The 11,293-nt window shown below is 53.4% G+C and overlaps 1 protein-coding gene across 2 annotated transcripts in view; it reads left to right on the forward strand.

The window, feature by feature from the left end:
• ZNF423 (zinc finger protein 423) overlaps positions 1-11,293 on the forward strand; it is a 325,192-nt gene that overhangs the window by 297,863 nt on the left and 16,036 nt on the right. The gene's annotated exons all lie outside the window — the stretch shown is intronic.

Below are 11,293 nucleotides of genomic sequence, written 5' to 3' on the forward strand. Positions count from 1 at the left end.
CACATCTTCTCTTGTGTTGTCTTGGCCAGATACAGTCGTGTGTCCGTGCCCGGTTTCAAAAGGGGACAAGGAAGGCAATCGGCCCTGTGCCCAGAAGGAGAGGAGAGCTGGTGTTTGTCACACCCTCAAGCACTGTGCACACCGTGACCCACAGGGCGCGTCTGCCCCCTGGAAATGTGCGTTGCCTGCACACCCACGCGGGAGTGGCCCCTGCCATCAGCAGTCACACCCTTCCTGAGGCCACCGCAACAGGGCTGAGTGGTACAGGCACCCGGGCAGCACAGGGGTGCCCCTTTTCTGGGGTTGAAGGAACACAGCTATAGCCTTCGCAGGGCAGACCACCTTCTCACAGCCCATCCACACAGCCGGCCCAGGCCCTGTCCTGTCTGCACAGCTGGTGATGGCCATCACCCGGAGGAAATGAAAAATGAGCCCGTGGAGGGCATGTTGGGGACTCATCATGTGGCAGTCAGGGTTCCTTCCTGTGGGCTGGCCCCATGCCAGGGCTGGGCGGGCAGAGCCGAATTCACCCTGTCACGGTGTGGGATGAAGTTAAGGACCCAAGAGGGAGTTCCACTTCCGAGTGCCACCAGCAAGGTGGTGACCCTGCCCAGGGCCCACTGCTGTCCCCACCTTGACCCACAAACGGAGCATGTGCGTCTGTGCTAAGGCCAGCTAGCTGCCCCCTCCCCGCTGACCGAGGGACATCAGTGCCAGCACCTGACCTGACCGCGGGCTGTCCAGGAAGTACCCTTGCACGTCCACTGGCCGTGCACTCTCCCATATGCAGCCTACCTCCCACCTGCCTCACCTGCCTGGCGCAGCTACCAAAATAGACCCCAAGTCCCCAGACAGCTGAAGCTTTTTATGTAGCTTCTTTTAAACCCACTAGCTCCTATAAACTCTGGTTTACTTAAACTTGGGACGTGCTCGGCGCTTTGGTCCTCCCACACTGTCCCGGATGCCAAGAAAGGGATGCTCTCCTCCCTTATTGGCTTGAAGGTTTTTCCCAGAGAAGTTGCCCCGTCCTGCCTTCTTTGACCTTCCTCGGCATCACCGTGTCACAGGCCCACCTCGTGACGCAGAGGCACAGGGAGCTGTGGTTTTGAGCTGGATCTCACTTCGGCTACGCTCCCCCGGGGCTGCAGAGCGCCCCGAGCATCAGAATGGTTTCCTGGGTCATCCCGTCAACCTTTAAGGCAGATCCTCAAATGCTAACAAGAGCCTCGCTAAATTATAGCCTTAACCAGTGACTATTTTCTGCAATTAATGATTTTAATTACAGCCCATTTAAATGTGGAAGTGTTGTAGCAACACCAAATCTGTGCAAATAATGGCTCTTCTTAAGTAACTTGAAGAGCAGTTTTTTGTTTGTTGTTTTTTTTTTTCAGAGGAGGGTTTTTCAGGCACTGAAGTTTTCACTGTCATATTGTTATTACACAGAACCTGGGGCTGGCGGCCGGCACGTTATTTCCCAGGGTGACGTGGGGGCTCGTGTGCACAGCAGGAGACAGGGTCCTTGCTGGAGCCTTGCCTGGCTCTTCTGGCCATGTCATTTGAGTCCTGTGGGGAGATCCAGGGAAACGACTGTTTGTAGACACAGGTGACTTTGGGTGGAGAGGTCTTAAGATACAAGGCCTAGGATTGTTTTCGTTGTAGGTCTGGGATTCCAAGGGGTAACAGAGGTGGGATTTGGCTCTGGCAGGTTTGGTTGTGTGTCACCAAAGAGAACATTCTCTTGTGATGCATTAACAGAAGTACTGTTGCCAGAATGAGGGAGGTATAAGTCCTGTTTGATTCTGAGTTCACCTGGCTCTGCCAAGACTGACATTAACTTTAAGGATTTCAGACAGACTGGAGCACATTCATAACAGAATGATTAGGAGCAGAAGAGGGAACTAAGCTTTGTTATCCGTTTGTTCAGAGCATGTGTTTGGAGGTCCCACTATGTGCCAGGCACTAACTAGATCTAGGAACTGACAGGACTGTGGTCAGTGAGATGGAGAAACACCTACAGGGCCTGCATTCAAGAGGGATCGATAGACCGTGTCCTGTAATGGTCACCACAAAAAAAATAAAACCAGGTAGTAGGCGGGAGTGTGATGGGAGTGAAGTTGGGTAATCCTTGGTGAGTGTAGTCAGGGAGAGCCTCTCTGAGGAGGTGGCATTTGAGCTGAGCTGGCTGGTGTGAAGGAGAGAGTATGTGGAGGAGAGCCATGCGTGCAAAGGCCCTGTGGCCGTGTGAACTGGGTGTGTTGCTGGGAGTGGAAGATGGCTAAAGCACAGCGAGTGGGGAGGAGTAGCATGGAGAGGGCTGGAGGGAGAGACCAGGTCATGACAGGGTTTGTAGGGCAGCGAAGGAGTTTGGATTTTTACCCCCATGGTGGTGGGAAGTACGGAAGAGGTGTTATCTGATTTCGACCCTGAATCAAAATGTAAGAAGGCTGGTCTTTGAAAGACACTGTTAAAGGGCTCCTGGGTCGCTCAGTCAGTTAAGCATTCGACTTCGGCTCAGGTCATGAACTTGCAGTTTGTGAGTTCGAGCCCCGTGTCGGACTCTGTGTTGGAGGCTGCTTCAGATTCTGTGTCTCCCTCTCTCTCTCTCTCTCTCTGCCCCTCCCCCGCTTATACTTTGTCTCTCTGTGTCTCTCAAAAATGAATAAAATGTTAGAAACATTTTTTTTTTAAAAAAGACACTGTCAAGAAAACAAAAAGTCACAGAGTGGGAGAAAATAGGTACAAATCATATATTTGATGAAGGACTTATATCCAGGGCATATTAAAAAAAACAACCTTCAAAATTTAATAATGGGGGAAATTCACTGTAAGGCAAGTGAAACTTCACCGAGTCTATGAGATGCTCAGCCTGATTATAGTTAGGGAAGCACAAATGTAAACCACGACATGGTGCCACACATACACATCAGGATGATCAAAACAGAAGCAAAAAGCCAGCCCCCGAGTGCTGGCCAGGGCACTGGGGGGCGGCCAGAAGCCCCACATGTTGCTGGTGGAAGCAGAAGTGGCATGGCCGCCTGGCAGAATAGCTCGTGAGTTCTCATAAAGTTACACATACCCTTAACATTTGACCTAACAGTCTTACTGCTCTTACTTACTTATCTCTATGGATGGCGGCCCCCCACTGGAGAGCCCTTAATTGTCCCTGACCCGGGAACGGGTGGACAGATGTGGTACATTCATGCAGTGGCACACTACTTGACAATAAAAAGCAGCTGCTGATACACGCAGCAACTTGGATGAATCGCAAATGCCAAGTGCAAGAAGCCAGATTCAAAAAGGCTCCATCCTACTACATGTCTCTATTACCTGCTGTCCCAGAAAAAGGTAACAGGAGACACCAGTGGGTGCCAGGGGCTAGAGGTGGGGGGAGAGATGGGGGAGACAAAGCAAGGCTCGTGTACACACACACACGCACAAGCACACGTGCACCCAGGGAGCTCAGGCAGCGTGCTAGGCTGTGGGGATCCAGCCTGACTCCAAGGAGCCTTCAGGGGACCGTTTGCCAGGAGAAGATGTGGAAAGAGGGGACAGTTGTCTTCAAGCATTTGAAGCTCTGCCCCCTGATTGCAGTGGACCCGAGACTTCTGGTAGTGGGCAGAAACTCGGGGCACACACGCTGCTCTCTGACAACTAGGGCTCGGGCATTGCTCTCTGGGCTCAGCTCACATAGGATGGGGAGTTAAGTTGTAAAGGCATGGGGTGTGCTTTTGGTGGAAGTGTTGTTGCGTTTTCAGTGGCCCTCTTCTTATGAATCAAGTGCCCCCTTCCCAAGGCGATGACTTTGTGCCTTCTGCATCTTCCAGGTTCACGTCGTGTTCTCCTTCCAAAGCCTGACGGTCTGGGCTTGTCTATACATGGAAGAAGGTAGCCAGTGTTGCCGTGGCTTCTATCATTTCTGCTGAGACAGACACACTTGGATACTTCAACAGAGGGGATTTAGTATGGGGATTTGGTTACACAAGTAGCCAGATGGAGCACCCAGCCAACCCAGAAATAGTGACTGCCGAAAATAGCCGGCACACACCCAGCAGGTGCTCGATCCCTGGAGACGGGATCTGATGGTTGATGGTCAGCTGTTCGACCCTGCTCCACTGAACTGTGGCCTGGGGTGGGGTGGCCCATAGGCTGGGAGACACTGCAAATGCCCAGTATGTGGGGAAACACCCTCCAGATGGGAAAAAAGGAAAGGTAGTGAGGTCCCTGTTGGTAGACGTGTCTGAAGGGCTGCAGGGTGGGAGGCAGAGAGTACAGTCTTTGTGAAGCAGCTCTGTATTTGAAGCCTTGTCATTTACCAGCTCTAGGCCTCAGCTTTCTTATCTGTAAAAGGGGAGTATTAATAGTAGGCCTCAGCTTTCTTATCTGTATAATGGGAGTATTAATAGTTTTTGCCTCATAGTTGTGTTGTGGAAGGCCCTGGGCACCGTGACTGGCACATAGGAAGAGCTTGGCAGGTGCTACCTGTTGTGATTATTAGCAGTTACATTATTATTATTAGCATTATTTGTACCATTATTATTGCCATATTATTAGGCATTTGAGATGACTTTTCAGGGTCCCCGCGACTAGGGATTTGCTATGACTTCATGATTTCTGGCCTGAGTCTGAACATAGTGAGATGCTGGGTCCCTCCATCTGTGGCAGCCAGCCAAGTCCCAAGGTCATGGACGAAGGACACCCACACTGGGGCACCGGGAGGAGCTGGCAGTGAGGCAAGGCAGAAAGGCCACAGAGGCCAGGGCTTCGAGTCCCCTCCCCACTTTCCTCTGCCTTTGACCCAGACCTTTCCTTTGGACCATTTTCCCTCAGCCTTGCTCTTAGCTCCATGGAGGGTGGTGTGCAGATTTGGTGTGGGGCTGTGAGACACCTCTGTCAGCCACAGCCCCCGGAACTGTCAGACCTGCTGGCCTTCCATTTCCAGCCTCAGGCCTCAGCAGATGAGGGCCTGCGGCCCTGTGGGCCCCTTGCCAGGGTTAGCTGACCCGAGCGGAGGGGCAGGCTCAGCCGCTCAGCCCAGCTGTCTCTGAATCCCCGTGGACACCTCTATGCCCACAGACACCGGACAGGGATGGCACCTCCTTCTGTCCTTCCTTAGGCTCACTGTGCCCTGTTCTTCCCCTTCACTGAGGGAAGGCGTGAAGGAGCATACAAATGACTACCCGTGCAGGGCTGGCCTTGGACGTGGGGGGCAAGCTCCCCATGAGACTGCACAAGAAATAGCTTTCACAGCCCCCACCCCGGGTGGCTCCCTCCCAAGAGCCACTCTGTGACCTCAGCATCTCAACACAACCCCATGACTAGGTACTCTTCTGCTCATTTACAGATATGGAAACTGAGACTCCAAGAGCTTAAGTGGTTTGTCCGGGGTCACCAGCAAACAGCAGAGCCCCATGCAAAGCCAGGTTGTCTCTGCCACCAAGGCAAACAGAAACCCTCCAAAGTTTAAATGAATTGCCATTTATATGAGCTAATAGATTTAAATGAGGCCTGCAGTGCTGAACTATAAAAAGCCTTCATGTCAGGGGACCCAGAAACTATTTTAGTAGTTGGGCCAAGCAGGTAGCGCAAGTAGCGGTAGCAGGGGATGCGAGGGAACCTGCTCGCAGGTGGGCCCAGGTGGCCGCGGGGCTGGGACTGTACGCAGTGCCCGTGAGGCTGGGGCTGGAGGCCGGGGCCCTGTCGACCTTGTGACAAGCAAGGGGCTGCGTTCAGCTCAGGCTAGCCTTGGGGAGAGGAAGGATGAGGTCTGGTCGTGGACACAGGGACCCCAGGAGACCTCAAGCCTCCTGGTGTCACCACTTTCCCCCCTGATGGCAGCCTTGCCGCGTGCTGTCTCAGGGAGCCTCAGGCCAGAGAAAGGGTCTCTGTTCAGCGAGGGAAGGTCTGGCATTCCTCAGACCTCTGTGATGGGGCTGGACTGGGCTGGGGGGAGCGGTGGGCCTGCCCTGCGCCCTGGAATCCAGACTCCCTTATTGACAAAGCGAGGGGCCGCAGGAAGCGCTTCCTGAGCCCGGGCCTGCAGCGGCAAAGCGGCCAGGCCTGCGTCGAGCGGGCGCATTTAAAGGATTAGTTCACGCTGTTTGCTTGTGTGTGCCTAATCATGCCGCTTCCAGCTAAATGATTACAATTGATTAAAAGCAGAGCTAGGTATTCTAACAAGCAACCTGGAGCCCTTCCAATGGGGTGAGCCGGGCCCTGCCAGGCTGAATCCTGGTACCCAGCCAGGGGAAGGTGTCTGTGAGCCAGGGGCGTGGTCTGAGCTCCGTTGGGACCCTTCCTCCTTAGCCCTTGAGCACATTTGGGTTGACCCTTCCCCTCATTCCATTTTCTTTTTTTTTTTATGTTTATTTTTGAGAAAGAGAGAGAGAGATGGAGAGAGAGAGAGAGCGAAAGAGAGAGCGAGCATGAGATGGGGAGGAGCAGAGAGAGAGAGGGAGACAGAATCTGAAGCAGGCTCCAGGCTCCGAGCTGTCAGCACAGAGCCTGATGCAGGGCTCTAACACACAAACTGTGAGATCATAACCTGAGCTGAAGTCGGACACGTAACTGACTGAGCCACCCAGGTGCCCCTCCCTCATTCCATTTTCACTTAATATTTACTGAGTACCTTCTATAGGTGGGTACCATTGCCAGGGCCCAGAGTGCAACTGTGAACAGGTAGATGTAGTCCCTGTTCTCACCCAACTGACATTCTGTGGGAGACACCAATAATAAGTCAGTAAGTACATGAACTAGGTCATTTCAGACTGTAGAATTTTGAGAACAATAAAACACTGTATGGTGATGGAAAATGAGTGTGTGTGTGTGTGTGTGTGTGTGTGTGTGTGTGTCCAGGCAAGGGTGAGAAAATGCTGAGGATGAGAAATTGGACCGGGTGGTCAAGGAAGGCTGGCATTTCAGCTGAGTCCTGAAGGTTGAGAAGGAGCCAGTGCGGTAAAGGGCTGGGGACCTTCCAGGAAAGGTGATGTAAATAGCCAGTAAGGACTCAGAAGCAGGGACAGATTTGCTGTGTCCAAGGAACAGAGAAAAGGGCAGCAGGGCTGGAGATGGGTGAACACTTTGCTTAATTCTCTGGATTGTTCCTATCCGGCCTGTTCAGTGAGATGGATGCTTCCTGGCTGCAGCGCACCTGCTGATCCACCCTTCTTTTCTCCTCGGGCTCAGGGTCCAGCTCAAGCGGTCCCTTCTCTGAGAAGCCCTCCCTGATTTTCCCTCCTTTGTCTTCTCTGGCCCTGGGTCTAACCCCTTGATCCTTTTGCCAATGCAGATTATAATAACCATGTGTACACCTGGCTCCTCACCCAAATGTGAGTTTTGGACAGGTGAAGATTCCCTCTGCTTTCCATCTGTCCATCCATCCATCCATCCGTCTGTCCGTCCATCCATCCATTCATCCATCCATCCATCCATCCCCACATGTTTTACCATATTTTTTGAGCCCCTGGGAAGTAAGCAGATCAAGAGAACACAAACAAGGAAGGGAGAAAGCAGGAGGGTTCCAATCTAGGGCTGCAGAGTCTAGGGGCCCAGCTCCTAAATCCCTGGTAGCCGATGGGTAGCCAGTGAGCCAGTTTCCTTGCCTGTGTGCTCGTGCCGTCAGATCCAGCCAGATAATTATAACTAATAATAATTAAAAATTAAAAGTGCTCTAGGCACATACTTAGCATTTGACTCTTTGGCTGAGTTTCCTGTGAGTAGCAGCATCTTCCTCTGTCCCAATTTAACGACAGCCCAGTCCCTGCCCCCCCACTGCAGCAGGGAGAACAGGGCTGAGCTGGGCTCGGCCTGGGGGAGCCAGAGGGAGGTGCCTGGCGACAGTGGTTCTGGGGAGGGAGAACCTGTTGCTTGCCCCCAGTCTGTTCCATTATTTTCCACTGCAGACGTTTGTACCTCTCTAGCCTCAGTTTCCTCACCCGTAAAATGAGGTAAGACCCACTGCCTCAGGTGGGTGTGAAGATGGAGTGGGTTTCACCGCATGTGTGAAAAGCACTGAGAATAAAGGCTTCCTGCGGGCAACCACAGGGTAGGATCGCTTTGTGTGTCCTGCCTTCCCCCTGAGGGCAGGACACCAGAGCCCTCCACAGCTAGAATTCTATTCAGTGTGACAGTGACTTGGCAGCGCCCAGCCAGTACTGTGGACAGGCAGCCTGGGAGCAGCTGTGCGATGTTGAGCGAGTCACTGATCCTTTTTGGGCCTCAGTAAATGGGGCGTAATGACAGCCCCTTCCTGTGGGTGTTAGGGAGACCATAGGCGGTGGGCCCTGAAACGCCTCCGGAACCCGCCTGAGGTTTGGTTAAAGCAATAACCACTACTGTCATCGCATCATCTTCACCACCACGGTCCCGATGCCCCTGGGCCCTCAGCTCACCCCTTCATTCGCTCATTCATTCAGTACGTCATGCATGGATGTGCTCAGTGTAGCCCACAAGTGTCCCCCGAGCCCCTGCTACATGCCAGGGTGTGCAGGTGTTGAGGACACACAGAGGCCTAAGTCCCTCACCTGTTGGGGGAGAGGAACAGTGAACTGATGAGGACGAACGGAAAGAATGTTTGTGGCAGAAGATAGTATAGCATGTAGTGTACCATTCAATTATGTCGTATGCTACACATGACCTGACACGACCGCCGTGACATCACGGGGGGATGGGGGCTGGGCTCTCCCCCTTCTCCCTGTGCCTCCAGACACTGGGTCTGCTGGTCTGTTTACTCTTCTGCAGGGCACGGCCTTCCTGCTCACAATGAAGTGTGTCTCCATCATGACCGTCTCCTGCCACTGCTGCCACTTGGGGCGGCTAAGCCTCCGAGAGGCTGTGTGTGGCCATGTAGGGCCTGCATCTGCAAAAGGCTGAGGAGTGGTCACAGATGGCTCCTTGTCCTCCGGATCCCGGAGCACAGGCCACCCCAACATTGTAAAAATGAGACAGCATTTCCTGAGTGCTTCCTGGGAGCTTGAATCCCTCTCTTCAGACATGTAGTCTTTTGTGACTTCCAGTGACCCCCAAGTGTGGAATCCTAAGATCTGCATGTCACAGATGGGTAAACTGAGGCTCCCCAGGGTCACACAACTGCTAGAGTTGCAAAGCTGTGAACAAGGCAGCCTGACATTAATACTGTGTACTTAGCTCTGAGGCTGAGGCAGTGGGCTTGAAAGTGACTATCAACCCCTTAGGAGCCACGGGCGGCTCCTGGGGGCTGGGTTCCGGGGGCCAGGTGCAGGGGGCAGGCAGGTCTTCCTTCCCAGGAAAGCAAGAGTTCCTAGAACGTGACTCAGAGGTGGCATAGGTCCAGGGCAGGTGACTGTCCCACTCTGGGCAGGCTGGGTGAGCAGTGGCTACCGTGGTCATTGCAGTGAGGAGCAAAAGAGAAATGGACCCTGGGAGGAGCCCGTGCCTGGATGTGCTCAGGTGCCCCCGCGAGACCTGAGACTCTGCCCGCTTGAGCACTGAAGTGTATGGAGGCCCAGGTGGGGACGGGGGGACTCCCCCCGAGGCCCAGCCACGGGCAGGGATGGCACTTGGAATCAGCCTCAGGCTGCCTGTCTGCCCATCAGAGCCTGTCATTCATGCCCTAGGGCGGGGGGCCAACCAACTTAAGAGGGGCACCGTGCCATCACGACAGATGGGCACGGGGGAGCTGCCAGGAGCCTCCAGCCAGCGGCCACTGTGTGTGCCGGGAGCCCAGCCCCTTGCCGGCGCTGTCCCAGCCCGGACCAAATGCCTTCAGTTTCTTAGGAACAACAATTATACAAATAACGGGGTGTGGGGTTGGTCCAGGGCTCCCGGAGTCGACCCCTTACAAAGCCCTGCCTCCCCACCTCCCACTGACCTAGACAAAGAGGCAGCCCGACTTACAGAAAAGACACGGGCCTTGGGGTCTGCACGGTATGAATCTCAGAGTTGCTCCTTGCTGTAACTGAGACCCGGGGCGTGTGACTCCCCTGAGACTCATCGTCCTCCCGTGGACTCTGGGCCAGTGCTGTCCCTCCTGGAGGCTCCTTATGGGTGTTTATGAGACATGGCACATAGGGCCCAGCCAAGGAGGGCCTAACGGAGGGGCTGGCGTTGACATAGAACTGATGTGATGTTGTCCCATTTTCACAGATGAGAGGCCCGATATCATGCCCTGTCACACACATCTAGTAAGAGCTGACCTAACCCTGGTACAGAACAGCAGTGGCAGAAGCAGCCGCCAGGCACTGTGGGGAGCCCTCTGCATCGATTCTCCGAGTTAATCCTCAGGACAACTGTATGAAGCCAGTGCTCTTATTCTCCCCATTTTGCAGATAGAGAGACTGAGGCACAGCTAGGCAATGGCAGAGATGGGGCTTGGACCCAGACAGCCTGGCTGCAGAGCCTGAGCACTGAACCACTGCACTAAATACCACGGGCAGGCTTTTTTCTGTTGTTGAGTTCATTCGTGTTAAAAACAAGGCCTGCTTTGTCCCTTGAGGCAGCAGTCTGTCTCCCCAACTTGTTGGGGGCCAGGCTGGCCACCTCCCACAAGGGACCCGGGGCTGGGGCCGGGCATGGCTGGGGAGGCTTGGCCCCCACCAGCTGAGAGACAGGATCCGGGTGCTCTTGGCGGAAGCCTGGATTGCACTCCTTGGTCGAGCAGGAACAATTACTAATGACATTTAGAAAGAAATTAATGATGAGAAATGCAAGTTGGCATTTCAGGAGCGCCAGGCAGCAGCCGCGNGCAGAAATTAATTTTGCTGTGTCAATAATGAACATGGCCCCACTCGCTTTGCTTCTGGAGTTTAGAAAAATCAAACATGGACTGGCTGGGGCTGGTCCAGGGCTGCAGTGAGATTGCCTGTGTACTAGGATCTTGGCGGAGGCAGGTGACGGATCTGGTTTGGTGTCTCCTTTCGGTGGCACCAGGAGGCAAGAGGGGTGGGCAGGGGGCAGCAAGAGGGGAGGAAGCTGCCTAAAGACTGGGCCATGTGGGCACCAATCCAAGCATCACCTCTTACGGTTGCATGAGGTAGCAAGCTGCTTCTCCTTGCTGAGCCTCCCTTTCTTCATCAGTAAGATGGGGATAATCAGAGATGTAAAGATAGTGTATGTATGAAGAAGAGCCAGCCCAGTTTGGGCACATAGTAGGAGCTCAGTATATTTTTAAGTATTACCGCATTTCACTGACATGTTTTAGATACACAACTTCTCATTATAACGTCTCTTACGTTGGAATAGCTCACATGTGTGTTATACTTTAATTGGTCTTTTTTTTTTTTTTTTTTTTTTTTCTGTTTGCTATTTCAAATACTGTAAA

The sequence above is a fragment of the Crocuta crocuta genome, unplaced genomic scaffold, assembly GCF_008692635.1.
Source record: "Crocuta crocuta isolate KB4526 unplaced genomic scaffold, BGI_CrCroc_1.0 scaffold124, whole genome shotgun sequence".
NCBI lineage: Eukaryota > Metazoa > Chordata > Mammalia > Carnivora > Hyaenidae > Crocuta > Crocuta crocuta.